This window comes from Mytilus edulis, chromosome 8 (genome assembly GCF_963676685.1).
Source record: "Mytilus edulis chromosome 8, xbMytEdul2.2, whole genome shotgun sequence".
Classification (NCBI taxonomy): domain Eukaryota; kingdom Metazoa; phylum Mollusca; class Bivalvia; order Mytilida; family Mytilidae; genus Mytilus; species Mytilus edulis.
Genome location: NC_092351.1, coordinates 9,068,693 through 9,087,946, shown reverse-complemented (window position 1 = coordinate 9,087,946; position 19,254 = coordinate 9,068,693). Strand labels below are relative to the sequence as shown.

The 19,254-nt window shown below is 29.6% G+C and overlaps 1 protein-coding gene across 12 annotated transcripts in view; it reads right to left on the bottom strand.

Moving 5' to 3' along the window:
- The window catches only part of LOC139484730 (protocadherin-11 X-linked-like), a 64,753-nt gene that overhangs the window by 33,035 nt on the left and 12,464 nt on the right, over positions 1 to 19,254 (bottom strand). For 3 of the 12 annotated variants that reach the window (XM_071268628.1, XM_071268634.1, XM_071268633.1), the window contains exon 1: positions 3,826 to 3,939. The exons of 4 other annotated variants lie outside the window; for them this stretch is intronic. The gene's annotated coding sequence lies outside the window, so the exon portion shown is untranslated. Of the gene's footprint in view, positions 1 to 3,825; positions 3,941 to 12,228; positions 12,622 to 19,254 lie in introns of those variants that run through there. 5 more of the 12 variants (XM_071268635.1, XM_071268629.1, XM_071268626.1 and 2 more) reach the window with 5 other exon arrangements.

The window sequence follows — 19,254 nt, the reverse complement described above, 5'->3', positions numbered from 1 at the left end:
TCTTTAATAGTCAATAAGAATCAAATTAATTTATCTTCTGTAAATATTGCCAAGTTTTAAACATATCAATTTAAGATTGAAATATTATATTCCTCCTTCAAGTTATCCCCATCAAATTCTAAATACATATACATTGTACAATTTAAACACTTTCTAATAAGAGATCAAAAAGAAATTTGTTGTTCAACTTTTACTTCAATGAAAATGTAACATGCAAATTTATCAAAATATGTAACAAAAAAGCATACTGATGCAAGTTTGATATCCAATTTTGAATGTTTAACAATAAAGCAGAATTTGAAATGTTATTCCAAGTCAAACAAAAATTTGTAACTTGTAGAATACTAAGGAGCCTTTTATATGATATAATTGTAGATTTAACACATTTTAGTCCTAATTAAACTAAGGTTGTACAATGATTTATATTAAATTGGAAAGGTATTTCTAATATAAAATCCTGTCACTGCGCACCAACTTGTTAAAATCTACTCTACATATTTACCATCTTTTATTCATACCATCATCACTATGGTGAAATAAGAATCAGATTTTCGTGACAAATATTTTGTATATTAGTGAAGGCGATATTCATAGTTATGACAGAATCTTTTTAGAAAGTGCTCAACTGAGCATAAATTTATTTTAAATCCATCAATTAATAAGAAATAATTTCCGTCCACTTATGGCAAAATAATATAGATGAAAAGGCGAGACTTTATGCCCTTAAGTTGAGTCAAATGGAGATAAATTTCCCAGCTGTCAGAAGGATTGTTGTCGTTTAAGGATGATTAAGTCTGTAACAGTATCGTTTGTTACAATACAATATTTATGATTCGTGACGGGAACTTCAAAATTGAGGCCTGTCAGGAAAAAGTGCAATTTAGAAGGAACTTTGACCAATGTATTGTCCTGTGAACTATTTAGAGACAAGACTGACCGACACTGCAACAAGTTCAATATGCCAAATATAACAAAGAAAAAAAACATTTCTGCACATGATTTGCATAAAATACAATTATTGAAAAAGGAAGTGAACTGTTACTAATGAAAATGTGGATTTAATGACGTTGGTTTTCAATCAGAAAAATTTGTTTTATTGCTCAGGTGTTCTATGAAAATACCTTCAAAGAGAATTACACTCTACATAATTAAAAGCGATTCACAAGGCAACAATCAACAAATATGAGAGTGCAAAATAGACTTCAAGCAACACAAGTTATATATTAATTTACATGAGGTATATCATACTTGTGAAGGTTATAATATTAACTCACCTTCACAAGTTTTACTTGGAATTCCCAGGAAAATTCAGACACTGAATTGATGCAAAAGATAAATATTTGGTCCCTGAATGTCCAGCGTCAAATATTTCTTGAGTGATTGGTATTATAAAACAAAGTGTCTTCAGTACATAGCAGAACAAATTATTAAAATCTTTATGGTTATTTTAATTATCTAAAGACCTTACCTACAGAAATGTTCATTCAAGTCCCTCCGTTTTTATGTAATTGCTTCAAAATTATCATTTATTTTGTTTATTGTTGCATAATGATTATTTCATGTTTAAAGAAAAATGTCCTAGTTATAACAAGTAATTTGTTTAACATTTAAATATTTTACTCACCATGTTAGGCACCCTAACAAAGTGTGAAATAAAATCAATGATTCTGTGCATATTTGTGATCTTTATAAAACTTTTAATTCTGCTATATGCAACAATCAATTGGAATATCAATCAAAGATTTAAAATACACTCATATAGTCGTTATCTAAATCCTAGGTTCACTAAATAAAACAAAGTAAAAAGAAGGGCCAGCACCCGACAGATTATGGATAATCCGTATAATGACAATGTTATAAGATTGATCAAAGATTAAACGGATTTAATTTCAATCTTTTAAATTATGAAGTTTCAAATTTAAACTTTAAGTCTTAAAGAAGATTAAAAATTTTACTTTGTAATGGTTAAGGCAGTTTTAGATTTACCGAATGCTCTGATTTTGTAATCCATTTGCGGCAAAATTATTTTTTAAAAGTTTATTTAGTTGATTTTCTTTTCAAAGAACAAGGACCATGTTAGTCATTTATTCCTTCAGGATAGCGGCCATGCTCCTGGCCATGCTGATCTCTAATTATTTTGTTCAAAGAACTGATTTTCAAACTTTATTCTCAAGTCAATAAGCCAAATTAAATCCTATTCGGAGCCATAGTAAATCAAAATTTATAAAACAATACACAGTTATTGTCCTACCACAATATGGCATTGAAAGATGACAGGGGTCAGTAATCATGTAAACAACAGAAAAGGAAACATATATGGTCAAAATCAAATCAAATGTAGTCCATTTCAGACTGGATAAATTATTACATGACATATAAAAATAAAAAGATATGGTGGGATTGTCTATGAAACAACTATCCATCAAAGACCAAATTAAATAGAACTTAACACCAATAATTCACCATACCACCTTCAACAATGAACAAAAACATTAAACAAGTCACATTCTTTCACCATATACTTGTACAAATAAAATTTACAAAAATTTCAAAGTTCTAACTAGTCTACAACAATGAGCAAAGTTAAAATTTTTCTAAAGCCATAGAACCATTATTCCTTTTTACATATTCTGTGTGAAGAGTTTCTATGCTGAAATTTAGGACAATATCATACCTCAAAGTAGATTAAGTTTTCGAGAATGCACAACAAAAATGCCAGAGGCAAACTTATGGTTAATGATTTGGGTTTAGAGTAAATGAAATTGAAAAGGGATATAAAGATCAAATTACCAACCAGTTTATAAAACGCCAATCTTTTTTCAATTTTTTTTCAAACTTTTTAAGATTTTTTTTAAATACATATCATTTTAAATCATGTAAATATAATCTGTTAAATAACAGTATGTGAGACAAACAATTCATTAAATGTATTTGCTGTAAGTTGGAAAAAAACTTTGAGAAATATTTTCTTTTTTTTTAAGGTTAGCTGACTTTTTATGCAGCTATTCTTAATAAATTTTAAGTGCTATTTTACAATCATTTAAAAGATATGATTTGTACTACTATATAAACTTTTTATATATGCTGGTTTTTTTTTTGTTTTTTTTTTTGTGTCAATCAATAAATCCAGTATTTGACTGTAACTCTGAAATATTTATATAAAGCAAGAACAAAAAATTTCTTTTCAACTTATGTATATTGTAATCTTCTTACAACTTTGATAAGAGAAGGGAAGTTTACAAACAAAACAATTCGTAAAATAAATGAAAATTGTGTCTTATCTTTCTCTCCACAGCAACTATGCATATATATATAATTGTTTAGGGGCCAGCTGAAGGACGCCTCCAGGTGCGGGAATTTCTCGCTGCATTAAAGACCTGTTGGTGACCTTCTGCTGTTGTCTTCTCTATGGTCGGGTTGTTGTCTCTTTGCCACATTCCCCATTTCCTTTCTCAATTTTATGACATGTTTTAAATATACCTTTTAAATAACTTTTAAAATTTAAATACATTTTATGCCATTTATCTGATTAACTTTCAATTTAGTTTTAACCTAAAATATAACACACCCATTACAGAATGACGATTTTATGTTGATAATATAAAAACTGATTTCTAAAACAGAAAAAATAATATCAATAGAATGAAAAATAAAATATTACATTTTCTAGGACCAATAGAAATGTCTTTAATAGATTTATGTTTAAGCCCAAAATATTTTCAATTTAAAACACTTTTCAGTCTACATTTATCTTTTAAATATATATAAATTAACAGTATATATATATTATTTACTGGTCCTTTTACACGAATATTGCAAACATACCTGATCAGCTGATTACAGGAATAAAAATTTAGTCTAGGTAAAAAAACATGAAAAAATGAATCAATAAAATCCTTGTAAAGCTTCTTGTGCACAAGGTATACATTTATCAAATGTGGAGAGGGGAGAGAGAGTATCGGTGATTTTCAATGTACCCATGCATGAACATATTTTGTTTACTCTCTGAAATCAGAATTTAAATCACTGAAATGGAACCCACCAAAATATCTATCTATATGGGAAATTAGCTGTGGTCAGTTTGAAAGGGTGAAATTTTCAAATTACCTGGAGGGCCAAAATGACCACCAATTGTTGGTACAGTATTTTCTTAATATAATTGAAAACTATTGTTCTTTAAGATGTATCTCTGACAGCCTTTGTTTACACAGAACGTTTTATTGGTGAATCATTTTGACCAGTACACGTAAATTGAAAACAAACCCCATTTTAACCATCAGGTATATTCTTTAGTTTGGGTGTAAAAATAATATCAGGTGATTTTATAAATAGATGTAATTATAGTTATTGATGACATTTTGGACTATCTTTACTGGACAAATGACCAGTACTGTAAAGTCTATTGTACAACAATATGACAGTATTTAACATCTGAAATGAGTTCTCTTTCATGAAGGTGTCAACAGGCCCACTATCATTGAAAACATTCTATACCCCAAACAAGTGAGAATTGAAATGTTTCATCCTATGTTTACTTACAAGTAGACTTTTTATATTGCAGTTGAGAAATAGTGTCTAGAATTGAAAGTCAGCCAAAAACAAAATAAACAGAAGTCAAGAGGAAATTTAAGTATCAGATGTGACACAAATAAGACAGTTTTGTTTTCATTGTTTTGACTATGCTTTATGTATTTTGAAAGATCAATCAATACTGTCAAAAGTGAATCACTGATATCTCCAACACCACAAAACTAACATTTGACATAAAAAAACAGACTACTAGAGTTGAGTGACAACTTCTTTTTTAAGTAATCAGTGGGTACAGCTTGAAAGCATCAATGTTATTTCGCTGCTTATTCATCTAATGATACAAATGTTCAAAAACTGATGACCAGCAGTGTATGCTTCTTTTTTGTTAAGTAAAATGAAATAAGAAGATGTGGTATGAGGTTACCAAAGAGACAACTATCCTACAAAAGTTGAAAGGAAGTATATGTAAGCAATTATAGGCTTTTGTACAGCCTTCAACAATGAGAAAACACAAAACCCATACTGTATAGTAGGCTATAATAAGTGAAATAAGAAAACAGCCTGTTAAATCATTGTTGTTTTTTTTCTCGAAAAAATCTTATACAAAACCTGTCAGTTTTGAGATTTGATTTGATTTTATCTGTTTTTAACATCACTTTTAAGCACCGCCTTTGGGCTATTTTCGTGGTGGCCAGTTTTTATTGTTGAAGAAAACTGGAGTACTTGGAGAAAACCACTAACCTTCGATAGGAAGTACAGTTGAGAAGAGATTCTCCGTCATGTGGCATCAATACAAATGTATACTAGAGTTGTGAATGGAAAATGGGAATGTGTACTATAAGAGACAACAACCTGATAAAAGAGCAGAAAACAGCACAAGGCCACCAGTGGGTCTTCAGTGCTGAAATTCCTGAACCTGCAGGTGGGCTTCATATTGCCCCTAAACAATAATGTATACGTTCAGTGATACTTTTTTTCAGTGTTCTCTCAAAACAAAATGTTTTCAACATTCAAATACAACGAACATTTCAGAATACAAAAACCAACAAGGACCAAAACAGAAAAGTCAAATAGTCATAGGTCAATTTTATCTGAAAGGAGACAGTTTCTTTAAGAGTTTCCATATAATATACAACATTCATTGATAATATGAAGAACAGATCACTTAATTCATGTAAGTACCAAGTAACCAGAGTAATTCACGCTTACACCAACTGAAAGGTTTTATCAAGCTATAAGTTATATACAAACTATATTTCAATCAATGGTTATCTGTGGACAATAACACTGATATCATTACTAATGGCCTAGGTATACCTATGTGACCAGAATTTCAAATAATGTATATCTGAACTATTTATTTTACATTTATACATATAATGTCAACATAGGAAAAACCTCCGATATTATAACCTAAATGAATTTTAAGTCCCCCTTATCACAAAGAAAACTGAATTTTCTTACATTTATATTCAAATCTTAAATTATCAACCCTAAGATAATGCTTAAATCATAATGATAAATTGTCATTTGATGAGGTTGATTTTATGGTAGAAAGATTTGCTTTCTATTCAAATAAAAATAGAACTTTTCTTTAGATGTTATTATAGATTTTCTTTCTTTAATTATAATACTGACTTCACATCTTGATATCATGATATAACAAGATACCCATCTTTAGGTAACAATCTTTTCATTCTTTAAATTTCAATGACTTACTGGATTATCATGTTTTTGCTGGCACGTTAAAAACATATTTGATACCCACATTTAGTTGTGTTACTTAGACGATAATTGTTTTTTCTTTCTTCTGTTTCATACAGGTCATCCTCTTTAAGATAGGATGCGATAATTTTAATTACACTATTCATGCAATCCCAGGTTTCTTTGCAGATTAACAGGGTATTTTAAAATGTTTTTGACAATAAAAGGCTTCAATTCTGTAACATATCGTCCCAAACATATGTTACTCAAATAACCTAGATAAAAAATCTGTTATGTTGTTTTTTAATTAAGAAAGCATCCTGTATGCAAATGTATGACCAAGTCACCAATGTATCGGAACACATGATTAACAAATCTGGAGGAATGGTAGTCTATAAATAGTCCTTAGTTAATAATTATCACAAACAATGTAGGAATAATTTATGAAGCTTGTTCAATGATATGACAGAGTAAAAACTCAGGCAGGAAAGTAAATGATGGAATGTCAGAACATTGAAGTTGGAGTAGAAACAAAATTACTAAGATATCATAAAGATCTAGAATTAGAACTGAAAGGATTTGAGCATTAGAAATAACAGCATGTGTATTACATGACAATGGAACAGGAGAGTCAGCAACTAGCAAGAATTACTTAATATACCATGCATGAAATGATATATTCACATAATGCCGAACACTATGCATAATAATTCTCCATCCCCCCATGATCTACAAGTAAGAATACTTAAATTTTTTATTGAAAATAAAAAATATTAAATATAGCTTCTGACAGAATTTTGTTTTAAGTGAACTGGGCTGTTAATTTCAATATATGTTTTTTTGTACAACAACAGGATCCATGTTTTATGAACTGAACATCAAAAGTAATAAATATAATATATATGCTATTTGCTAAATGTCCAGTGGCAAATATTTCAGGTATGCTCATGATGAACATTATACATTTGTACCAGTAGCATGGGCTTGATATGTAACACCTTATATAAGCCCAAACACAAATGATTCAAAGGCAAAGCTTTCAAAGATTTAAAACCGATAAAAATATTTAAATCAACAAATATATAAATGCATTCATATAATTCGGTCTTCTCATTAGAGTATATAAAAGTCATAACAACAAAACACACCCTCCTAATCATGCCAACTTTATCCCAATGCCTTAAATTTCAATTTTACTGTAGTTCTTAAAAAAAAAAAACTCTGCACATTTTCTAATTTGAGGGCTGCCATATTTTCTATTTCCCCAATCAATCAATTCAAAACATGCTGTCGGCTCTTAATTTAAAAAAATATAATTCAAAGATAATGATATTACATGAAAACAAATTGTTATGGCACACTTTGTCATCAATTAAAGGTGGTATATAATATTGTATAATTGTACAACATGCAATCTTAATGAACATATTGTACTACAGTAGATAGATACATAAGCCACAGGGCAACAGTCATTAAGTTTTGACAACCTGCATTAAGATGGGAGGGTTGATTAAGATATGTTATAACATTTTTCAGCCCTTTAAAAGTTTTACCGGTCAGATTTTATCAACTTATGATTAATAACTGTTTTAGTTTTCTCTTTGCTCGGCTGTGTTAGTGTAGCATTGTACCAGTCTTCAGGCCAGTCATGTCAATAACCATATGGGATGGTTTTATTTGTCAGATCTTCCATAACTTACAAATTTAAATTTTATGAGAAAATAATGACTCTTTTCCTTCTTGCATTTACAATATAAACCTATGAAAAATCAATTTGGATGTTGGTTTAATATTAGCTAATGTCACCTAAGTGGTGGCTTTTTTTAGATACTTTAAATTATCTTTTAAATTTCAATTTTGAGTTATGCTAATTTTCACTAAATGTTTTTTCAATTAGTCTTAAAACATTCAAGGCATGTCAAAGATTTGAAGAAACCTTACTGCTTGACACGTATAAAAGCATAATTTAGAATATTTATTGTAATCTGCCTGAATATGTCAGCTGTCTTTCGGTCTTTTTTTCATCGGATGTTTTGAACATCTAATTACTATATCTAGTATGAGTTATTGATGGTACAGCAGCTGTAGTCTATTCTGACCAATATTGGTAAATTCAAAGAACCAAACCAACCAATCAAACCTCAATACTCTTATCAATAACTTTTTCTAAATTCAATGATATCAGTCTGGAATTCTAAATCACAACTTTTTAGAGGAGTTGACATTTCATAATGATTTAAGATATATCTGACTAGAGTCCAATGTAACAAATATGATTTATTTTGGTGGTCATCCATTCTTGGCTTTATACTATATTCAATCACAAATTTTAAATGTTACTTTGCTTTCCCACATTATTTTAGGTTACAAAATTGGTAATTATTATAACTGGTTATCATAGCAAGAAAATAAGACAATTCACCTCCAAAAAATAGACAGACAGACAGAGGTAAAACAGTATACCCCACTTTTTTAAAGCAGGGGAATAATAATAAAGATAACGAAGTGTATTGGTCCATAGAACAGCAAACCTAAATCACAAAATTTAATTCTTACAGCAAATTGTGCCTTTAATTTGCATTTAAGGTTAAGGCATGGAAATTATTTCCCCTTAAATTATATTTTAAAATGTGCAGTTGCATGCAGGCTGTTTTATTTCTATTTATTTACTTCTGAGAAAAGAATAAATGTATAATTTCTTAATGTACTGAAAATTAGGTAATTATAATCAGATGTAAAGGATCTAAAAATTATGCAATATCAACCTGAAGAGGCCAGGTCTTACAAATATGAATCTCTCTATAGACTTCTAATCCCAAGCTGATTGAAGATTGGAATATAATATTATTTTAATATATGCTCTTGCCCAAAAAACAAAAGTCTAGAAATAGATGTTTCTATTTATATCTATGATTACGGTTTGTCTAGAAAGTAAAATAATGCTGGATCAATTATTAAACCATAAGGTTTAATTGAAAATGACATTAGTTCACAATTCAAAATGACCTGGAATAATTTGTATACCAATTAACCTTAACAACATCTTAAACAAACCATTGACCTAAAAAGTTCACAACAAGGGCAAAGTGACTTTATAAAGAAATTAATTTTAGTGTTACATAAATTTAAATGAAAGATGGACATCGGGCTGGACATTATCGGACAGGTAGATCTTAATGGTGCCAGTTTATAATGGTGTTGACCGCACACGTTAATGTAAACATTTGTACCTGCTTTATTCAGGTGTGGTTAACTCCGTAACAGGTGTCATGATTCACCTGTTTCACCAACCAGAACAACAATATTATTTTCTTATTAATTAATTTCTTCATTTTAAATACCTTTTTATGGCTATGATTTCAAATTTACTATATAGCTGTGGAATATATTTTAATATTATGAAAGAAAGGAATTTTACAGGAACAATTTTATGGCTTACTTCAAAATTTATACAAATGACTCAAAGTAAATCATAAAATCTTTTACGCTGATATACTTATGGTTATTTGTTTAATTTGAAAGTAAATTCCATAACATATAGTTTAAAATTATAAAATTATTCCAGATTCTAAATTATAACTTTTCCTGCATTATATTGTTGGCTTTCATATCAACATGTTCTATCATCAAAACCTTGTTCTTTAATTTGAATAAAATGTAAGACCCTCCCCCCCCCATTTTTTTTGCCAAAAAAAGACAGTTACCTGAGATCAATGTCATTTCTCTGATAGTTATGGTGAATTTTATTTACAATATATATAGAATAAGGAAGACTAAGAGCTTGGTTTATTGTTTTAACTGTATGTTGACGTCTGCTGTAGATTGCAGAAAAAGTGTTTCAATTGCTGTTCTTAATCTTGATACTTTTTAGAAAGTTGACAGCTGCCAAAAAAGGTAATCTTACTTGAAAATAAAAGCATACCGATGTCTCTTATCTCAACTATAGCCATTATGTTTATTCAAATATATGTGAAATAAAACAAAAACTTGTTAATAAGTCCTTGGTGATACAATTTGATGTCACCCATTTGAGAGGGACCTTTCTATCAAGTAATATCAGTCCCCAGAACAAGGGACCTCTTCAACTAGTTTTTTATTAGTCCAACAGACCAGAGTTCCTTTGAGGCTCTAGTAAGTAATACCATGGCTCACCTATTCACAATACTTGTTTAGACCTCAGTCTCAAAATAATACCAGATCACAAATAAGGGACTTATCTATCAAGTTATATAAGTCTCCATAACAAGGACTCTGAATGAAGAAATACCAAACAGTCATGTGTCTCCCTCAATTATATCAGTAAAAAACAAGGTAGTAGGGACCTCTCTTCCAGGTAACACAAGGCCTTGAATACCATGGACCTCTCTTTGAAGGAATGCAAGTCCCCAAAGAAAGACCCCTGTATCAAGTTAAACCAGTCCCATCCAAGGTCCTTGGTATCAAGTAATCTTAGATGTACTATACTGATTATGTTTAAACATGTGATTGTAATGTTCCACTTATAGAAAGCAAAATGAATCCAACTGTCGTGGTTGTTAATTCAATTAACGTGAGTGTTCAGCTCAGTTTAAGGTAATTTATCCCCTGCACTTGTCGAGAGGTCAGTCATTTGAGCCAGACTTATCCTATTCAGAAATTAATTATTTGGTTAACAAATGGCGTGTTTCACTTTAGAAATCAGTCAAGTAGACACCAACAAATCATTAGGCGTAATCCAAAACCATGAAACGTAAAATAAGATGGTCTATACCTAAGCATGACTCCACATTCAACTGCAAGTTTTAATAATGATATTGTTCAAAATATGGAAAATCGTCATATATAATTCCAAACCTCAAATACCAAGGAGAAACTTTGTGACAAAATAACAAACAAAACATGTCTTCCATATACTTGTGGTGGTGTGCATTTACTACGATATCTCGTCACCACACGAAATGCTCTCACATGAAAGTGAAACAGTAAACTGACATGACAAGTGCTTTTATTTAAGTATTCCTTTTGAAAAGTACCAAACCTAAAAATTGATACTTGTATACTCTGATACTAAAACAGGTGCAATAACAAAACATCTTGAAATTTAAATCTTCCTTTGTGGTTCAATTTAATTAAATACATTTTTTTTTAAATGATTATTGGTAATAATAAGCAAGTTTGCAACAACTATCATACATGAAATGCACATCTTCAATGCATGTTATATGGTAGATGGCACATGAAGAGTTTGTTTTCATATAGATATAAGAATGCATTCTTCTCTTTGGTCAGGTAACTTTGTCTCTTTGAGATATTACCCATTTCTATTCTCAGTTTTATTCTGTATCCCCGAAAATGAGTGTGAAAGCAGGAAAGAGAATCAAGAACAAGAGGCCAATACTATACAGACCTATTGTCAATTTTCTGATATTCTTTGATAATTTTTTTATATATGTCCTTGTAGGCATATGTATGACAAATTTAAGTTTATCGTATATGATACTGGTGAAGTTTTCACACAAATTTGATAATGCATTACCAAAAAAAATAAACTTCACGATTCTAAAAACGATTGACAAACAATCACATGGCATCGTCAACAGCACCCTTAAATGAAAAGTCAAAATTGGCAGGAAAAACAGATAAAATGTAAAATATATTATCAAATTAATAATTGATATATAGCCATGTCAATTTCATATAAAGGATACATATTTACTTTAATTTGATGCTAAAATTGTAAATTTCCAATATTCATTCAGCAACTTTTTCAGCAATTACTTAGTTGATACATTACCCATTAATATTAATAGATTTAGAATGAAATTAAACTTTCAATCATAAATTAATAAGTAATTAATTTATAAATTGAAGTCTATGCAATCTCCATTAGTTCTGTCACCTTAAGGAAAATGATTAAAAAAAAAAGATCACACAAGAAGATCTTGTTTTTTATAAACTGGGTAATTCTCAGAGTTAACCTTTATAAAGTTTCTATCTAGATTCCTCAATACTCACAATAAATTTGAATGAAAAGTTAAAGGCATCAATAATTTATAAGTTCCTACCAAACTATTTGTTGCTTTATGAATCACAAAAAACTTCCCTAAACATCTGAATTCCAATATTCTATTTCTAACAATACTGTGACAGTTTGGAACAACAATCAAACAAATAAATATTATCTCCCCTCAATCTACGCTAAATCAATGGAGAAATGACCCTGTATCTCAAATATAAATTACTAATTAGATATATTCGTTAATCAATTAATCTAAAGTCAGGATTATACTATGTCAACCGTGTCGTTCCCTGTGTAGATATCAAACCAAAGTACTGAACAGCTTCAATAAATCAATGGTGATCAACTGGTGCTCGTGCAGTCTACGCTATTGTTCTTCAAAGAACTGTAGCGATTTGTGGCGTATAAACAACAAACATAAAGAAGTCAAAGGAAGGGACCTGACTCATTCTAAAGATAAAGTATCGATAGATCTTAAAAGATATTAAAGTATATTGGATCTTTATCTCCGAACACTTCTAAAAAACATTTAAGATACAACGATTGTCACATATTCAACAGAAATGACGGTTAAATATTTTACATGTGTCACTGGTCACAATACATATAATCCTGACAATTTAAGAGATATGTTTTGGAGTATATGAACCTGACAATTACTCTAGGGTGATGGTTTTGACAAGATTTTGTACCCTTTTGTTATAAACTGCTAAACATAGTATTGAATGTGTTTATGTCATGCAAAGCTTGATGCATCTCAATGTAGGTCCTGTTTAAACTATGTGATCATTTAAAACTTTGTAGCACATATTTATTCTAATATCTATATTGTTTCATTATATGAGCTGTGTGGGATAGAGTTTGACCTTTTATGAAAATCAGCATATATATCAAAAGTTAAGAAGTATCATAAAAAGTACACAACAGACTACACCAACAACCAGAACCAACCTTTTCTGAAGAAAAAAAGACTTACAAACAAACACAAGTTGGAATAAATAACCCAGGGTCCAGAGGGTCTGACTTGGTACAAGTACAAATGTGACTGGATATACACCAGACTTGTATGCACACATTGATATTCATATAAAGTAAAGACTGGAAACAAAAGGTCATAGCGTGATAATTTCAATTTCAATTTTCACAAAACCTTTAATCTGTAATCTGTTTCAATTTCTTAGTACATCTGGGGTTTATTTTCTGACAAAAATTAAAAATTTATGCAATATCACATTCAAACTGAGCGTAAATAAAAGAAATTAAACATCTGATTTTGACATCTTTTCACTAAAAAAAAGAAATACACCAAACTATTTAAAAAGAATTAGCATATGTTTGAATGATACAGTTGTTACCTGTAGGGACGTACCTGTTCACACTTGTAATTATCATGTCATCGGAGCTAATTTGATCAATAATCAGTGAAATGTATTGACTATAAACATTGACACTCTTCCTTACAGCTAATTATCACAAATCACAAAATATCTACGATATATTCATTTTACGATATATTCATTTTACGGGATGGTTGCATGACAATTCACAATTTTAAGTTTTAACAAGAGAAAAGTACCGGTATAGGACAATACTTTTTATTTTTAAGATAAGGTTTAGATTTTTAATTTTTAATATGAAAGCAATATTCAAAATTCTAATGGAAATCCAGCTGTTCTAATATTTCTATTTCAGAGAGATCATAAGCCTATGCTATTATGAAGAGACACTAGTTTAGAGGCCTTTTACTTATACACCTTTCTTTTTATTAGTTCTCTTTTCAAGATATCTTAACTTTAACAAAGGTATCTTATATAGTTGATGAGATATCCTTAATAATTTATATCAGTTTAGATATCTGATATTTTGTTTAATACGATATCTTAACGACTGAAAAATTTAGTAGCACAAAGTATGCAAATACAATCACCAAAAATTGAAGATTTTTTTTAATAAGATTTTTTTTGGTAAAGCACATAATGAGGTGTGCACAGCTAGTGCATGCAAGTGCAATAGTAGAACTATTTTTCAAAATAGTGGAAAATGAGTGGAAAAAAGTAAGAATCCTAAGCAATCAGTAATCTGATCTGTAAAAATAAAGACCAAATATCTTCTAACAATGAAAAACTGACTCATTAATATTTCAAACTTAACTTTTGTCCATTGATCATTTGAAGTGGTATGTCTAAATACCATCAGATCAATTCTATCTTTTAAGCTGTATTTACTAATGACTCAATTAAACTCTGTAAATTACAGAAGACAAGATATCTTATTCTCTACTCAACTCTCAACATTAGACCCCACTTAACCAATTATGTTACAAACAGAATGAAAGTTTTCTAACATCTCTGCAGGTAACCTGACTTTGTACATAAAAAGTAACATCAAAGGAAATCAACCTGTCCATTTATTTTATCTTGTCTCAATTGTAAAAACTATGGAAGATTAACAGTGTCAATATCTCAAAAAAAAAAATACAAAATTTACCAAGTTTTATATGTTATATATGAAAAAAATATAGACAGCCCTTTTAATATTGAAGAAATTCCAACAAAACCCAGAAGTGTCAAGTTGCCACTGGATACATAACTAATATAACAGCAGGAGATATATTTTAGATTTTGATGTCTAACACTACTTGGATCACTATTGGGGTCAGGTAGCCTATTATTGGTGGGAAAAGCCAGGGAAGCATGGAGAGAACCTCCATCTTTGGAAGAAAAATTTGCAAGCCTAAATAGTCAATTACATTGGAGTTGAACCAACATGCCATTTGCAGGGTTGGAACTCACAACCTCAGAATTGAGAGGTTGTTGAGACAGTAGATGAACTCAGTACATTTTTCTGACATCAAGAACTTCCTTTTTAAATAGAAAGCTTGCTAAGGATTGGATGAATCATTCTAGCAGAAAAGAGACAAAATACCTCACAATTATCACACCTGAAACTATTGGTAGCAAAAGTATGAATATGATTGATTAATTGATGTTGGTGTTTAACATCATTCTCATCAATCTTGACTACTAGTATATCGTGGCAGCCATCTTGTATTGAAAAACTGGCAATCATAGTCAATTAAAATTTGAGTAAAACCAAACAGATTTTGTGTAAAAACAAAGATATTTTCATGAAATAATCATCATCTGACACACACAGAGCAAATATTTGAGAGGCAAACATGCAAAATAATATGGCAAGTAACAATTCTACATGAAGAAGCATGACGAGTAACCAAAACCATCTAAGGACATTACCCTTCATTATAAGCCCTCTACTGAAATTAGTATTATTTAGGTATGTAATAAATTGGGACTATCAAAAAGCCAACAACTATGCAAAATTCAGATTCTGCTATGAGAAATCCAGAAAACCGGATGAATGAAAGACTGCTATTGAAAAATTAAGAGGGCACCACAGCTCCATGTAGGAAATAGTTTTTGAAAGTTTAATGAAATCTAGTTGGTGATTTAGAAGAGACTATATATATACAGATGAAGGATTTCAATAACCTGCTATTATAAAAACTTAGAAGACTCAAATTTTATTGTTTCAGGTGACCTAAAGTTGTAAATTTCTGTGTCATTTTGGTCTCTTTTGTGGAGAGTTGTCTCATTGACAATCATACCACATCTTCTAATTTTATATATAATTTTCCCCTAAACCTTGTGTTACGTTTGGTCCGCCATATCAAACTTAATTATTTACAAGAGCATAACCTACACAAATGAAAGAAGTAGTTAAAAACTATTATAATCCATTTCTTATGTTGTCGTGAATGATTTCATCGGAAACTTAAACAGAAATTATATTGTGATAAAAAGATATGTTGTGGTTCTCATGCCATAAAACCTGATTGTTGTGAACAAAAACCGCCAGATCAATTGTCAATTTTTACAATAGTTATGACTTTTGAAGATATTTTTTATGCCGCCAGTAGCAATTTAACAACAAGCTATACTTGTTACAAAAGTAAATAAATAACCACTTAACTCTGTCGCTATACATAATTTTACCAACTCAGATTGAAAAGAAAATGTTCGTCGAACTTGGTCAAATATTGACCCAGGAACAATTATAATGATAGGGATGCCCCCGCTATTCAAACATATGAATACAACTTTTAACACAAATCTTACAACAAAAAGTTTTACAGAAATAGAAATTTATTTTACTTTCAAGAGGTGTCGGTACATTATGACGATTTACAAGTAAAAGTCTGTACATGTAATTCAGGTGTAATGGTTTTGTTATGATTAAGTTCAGAAGGAGATTGAAATATTCAACTGTTACAGAGGACAAAACACTTGTATAAATGAAATAAAATCAAATCATGTATTTTACCTTTGTATATGACTGTTTGCTGTATAATTGCTTCTTTAGGTGACAATTAAAAAAAAATGTCATTTGGTAAACTTCATTAGGACGATGGTGTAAAAGTGTGTGACATTTGCAGCTACTCAAATTATTCATGTTGACTCTTCATTAAATCACGAAAAAAGCCTTACTACTGTTTGTTAAGAATAAATATTGTCAAGATATTCATAAAAAAATATATTAATCTATTAATTATTACAGGCATTGTACAGACCTTAATTTTTGTACAATAAAATTATATCTTATTCACTGTCTTGTATGTTTATTTATTATAATCTTGAAATATTTTTTGTCTTTAAGTAATGAGCTGGCTATTGGTAGCCAAATAAGATCATTTCAGCAATACCACTTGAAAAGACACAGAAAATTAGCTTGAATTTGACATTTAATGCAAAATTATTTCCTGTATTTTCAAGGGCAGTTCTTCTAGTTCTCATATCTCCAACATTATCATTTAAAAATCCCCTTCCTAAAAAAAATAAAATATAGTTAGTAGAGTACTAAACATGTTTATAGTGGAAAGGAGTCTTAACTGTTGTCATTCGATTTTATGGAAGTCAGTTTTCTGCAGCATGACTGGAGAATTCTGGTTAGTAATAGATGTTATTATTAAATTAATCTTTAATGAGTTTGGCCATATAATGTGATTCATAACCATACTTTAATAACAAATCTCCTATTAACCTTAAGGAGTGTGAATTGTGCCAATAAGGATACCTACTACCAGAAACTGTCAATAAACTTCCAACATATGGAACCTTTTCAGTGGTTGACTATCTTATTATCTAAGTGTGTTATGTCAGGGACTCAGCATTGAATGCAATTCTTTGACAGTTTGACTAAAATTCATTCATGATATTGTCCACTCTAGTTGAATCAGGGTTAAGCCTTTCAGTCTATAGCTGAAGACTGTTTATTAACCTTTAGATGTCTTTCTTTATTATGTATTGTTGGGTTACTGTCTATTTGAAGATTACTCCTTTTATCCATATTATCAAAAGGTCTAGGAGAGAAATCATGTTTTCAATTCATAGGAGTGGGAATCAAATCAGATTTTAAAATAATCTACAAATTTGGATAATATGAAATAAATATGAATTTTTAACACATACATCCTTGTTGTAAAATACTTTCAATAGTGTAACTATTATATGAATTGAAAACTATGATGTTAGTGTAAAATTGTTAAATCTACACTCTTAGAACATCAATGGAACAGAAACTTTGGGGAAAGGAAAACTGACAACAGGAAAAGAATCTGATCTCTATAAATAAAAATATTACCAATTTTACAAATATTTCAACAAAAGTGAATTTTAATGATATACATTATTGTAAAGAACTCAATAAAAAGTATTAAACCTTCTTACCAAATAGAGTTTATAATGATAAAGTTAGGACTTTGAAGTCTTTCCTTTTAATAAAGCCTTTTAAACCAAATTGATTATAAGATTTAAAGACAGTGATGGAAAAAAATCCAATAAAATGTCTTTTTTCTTTCTTTTATCTTGTAAAATATCACAGCCAATAACAAAATATACTGTCCCCTTTGAAAACACATAAATAAAATAAACAGAAAATGGTCTTTCCATTAAGTTTACCCTTGTACATTTGTCGTCAAAATAAGACATTAATTCCCAAACAGCAAATAAAATAAAAAATATAATTGATTTTTCCAGTTATAGAAAATATTCCATTATAATTGATCTTTTTCATCAGCAGTTAAAAGGGCTAAGTCAAATATTATCTATGATTTTATAACTTGCGTGTCAATTTGTATCATGATGAAAGATGAACCTAGTCTTCATTAACTTGTACCATTGAATCATAATGCACAACTTTTCATTTTTAATGAAGTAACGAAGACACAAAGTATTTTAATTATCATTATTGGCTTTTTCTCTCTTAACTTTGTGCTTTAAACATTTATTATGATTCTTTGAATGTCACTATAATATTTTTAAAGACCTACAAATTTGGAAGGGCAAATGTAGAAACATCAGTTTAATGTAGAAAAAAAGAAGAATAATTTACCTTTTTAATAGTAACATCAAAGTTTAAAGGACTTAAATGTAAGGTCTAAGTTATAATTCATAATACATAAAATAAAATAAATTTTCTGGATTTAATTTAGACCCACATGTTTTAATAACACATCTCTCTGGAATGCAGACTTTTTAGTATTTTCATTGATTTTTTTATACAATACGAACTGTTTGTAACTATTTATATTACTAAACGGATGTAAACAAAATATGAATATAGCTTGTCAAATTAGTATATCAACTAAAAATCTAAACAGAAAGTCATAAATAAGAAGCTGAAGTCAAATCATTATATATATATATATTGAATCTCTATCATGAATATGGAAATGTATCATGATGTCTCCACAATTTTGAATTACCTCCCCTTTGTACAAGTTGCTTTCAATAGTTAATACATGAAGTTGGTTTTCTTACTTTATTCAGTAGGACATCTTTACATAGATTTATTCCCTACATTATTCAAAAGTCAGACAGTACCCGTGATCAGGAACTTTCAAATACATGGAAGTTTCTATTATGAATTAAGACAGCAGTAGTACACCACTGTTCTAGTCATAAATCAATTAAGAGAATTTGAAGTCAGTATTTTTTGTTAAAAAG